Source organism: Propithecus coquereli, unplaced genomic scaffold (assembly GCF_000956105.1).
Source record: "Propithecus coquereli isolate 6110/MARCELLA unplaced genomic scaffold, Pcoq_1.0 Scaffold17, whole genome shotgun sequence".
Lineage (NCBI taxonomy): Eukaryota > Metazoa > Chordata > Mammalia > Primates > Indriidae > Propithecus > Propithecus coquereli.
In genome coordinates this window covers 8,128,372-8,130,114 of record NW_012141635.1, presented here as the reverse complement: position 1 = coordinate 8,130,114, position 1,743 = coordinate 8,128,372, and positions in this window count along the sequence as shown.

The window sequence follows — 1,743 nt, the reverse complement described above, 5'->3', positions numbered from 1 at the left end:
GAAGGTCTGAAAAGTTGAAGGAAGCCTCAGCCTTTTCCCTCCAGGATGTCTGTGCCTTGTCTCGCAGTTAGGATACATCATGTGGTCAAATGTGAGTCAGCTGGAGAAATCAGGAACCTTGTAAACTTGACAAGATCTTTTGCAAAGAACTGGACAATCTGATCCTCACCTTGGCTTTTGCTGTCCCATTGGAGTCCCTTCCCTCCACGGAGTTCTATGATTAATGAGCATATGTATCAATGATCTCAGTGGTCTTCATCCTCCCTTCCCAGGAAATGGCAGGAGTCATTCTCATAAAAACAAAAACCCAAACCTCACACTGTGTTTCCAACCTGTGAGGAACCTTCCTATCACAGACATTCAACTTTCTAATCTCACCATGTCTGTAAAAAAGTGCATTTTTACTGCATCTTATATCATATTCCACTTCAAGGGCTTTTTTTAAAAAAATTGCCTAAATGACCTATTTTATACACAGCATGAGGTTAAAATTAAAGTAATAGTATTGCTCATTCCATGTGAAAACTATTTTTCATCTTGGGAAAAAACATTGATTACTCCTAGAGAACATTGCTGCACAGTAGTTATTACTTCACCATTTCACAAAGAGTGGGCGGAGGAAATGAATGAAGACTAAAGGGAGAAAATCTGTGTCGAGTCCTTGCTAGAATCAAAGCTGGACTTTGAAAGTCTGTGATTTTTTATCTCAACATCAGATCTGTCCTCTCCCTATTTAAGATTATAACCATAAATCATTCTCATTTAGCCGTGAGCATATTTTACATAGCAAATCTAAACTCATACCAAAAGACTCCCTCTTTCAAAAAAGAAAGAAAAAACCCATAAAACTGTTATTAGCCACATGATGCTGTTAATTCCAGCAAATATTTTGTCAACTTAGTCCACAGAAAAGAATCACAGGTAGATGTTTATGGAACAAATAAATTGCTGCTTCCTCCCCCGACCCCAGTATAGTCAATTGGAAAATATCATGAAACCAAACAGTCCCTTACATGATTTACGTGCCTTTATAACATTGGGCAACTTACATGTTTCTATCGTGCTTGGTGTTCCTCGTCTTTGAATTGAGCATATTAATCATTACTTAAATTGCTCTGGACTTTTTAAGGCCCGTACAAATCATCCACACACACACAAAAGTGGCTGCTTCTGCCCCTAAATCTTTATCACCTGTACAGCCACCTTATCAGTGCAAATATAGCTACACACAACCGTGTGTGGGTGGGTGGGTTGGTGGGAGGCTTGTAGCTAGTTAGTGAATCCTTGAGTTCATAAAGAAGAGAGGAAGCAGCTTCTCTTTTGAGAAACATCTTTGAAGATTTACTCCAGAGGAAAACCTGTTATAAATATCCTGTCTATGTGGTTCTACCTGCCCCCAACATATCCCTTCTCTCCCTAGATATACTTATCTCAGAAATCCTTTTCTTTTGACATAATGCCTTAACTTCTGCCAAATAAAGTTGCATTATAGTTAACAATAATTCTCTTTTAGAATTCAAATAGTTTTGCAAATCTTATAAATCTGTCACTTCACCAATACCTAATCACACTATGTTAGGGAAATTAGATTTTTAATTTTTTTTTCTTTTTCTTTTATTTCAGCATATTATGGGGGTACAGATGTTTAGGTTATGTATGTTGCCCTTGGTCCCCCCCAAGTCCGTGTTTCAAATATGTCCATCCTTCGGGTGGTGCGCATTGCACTCCTTGTGTATACAAATA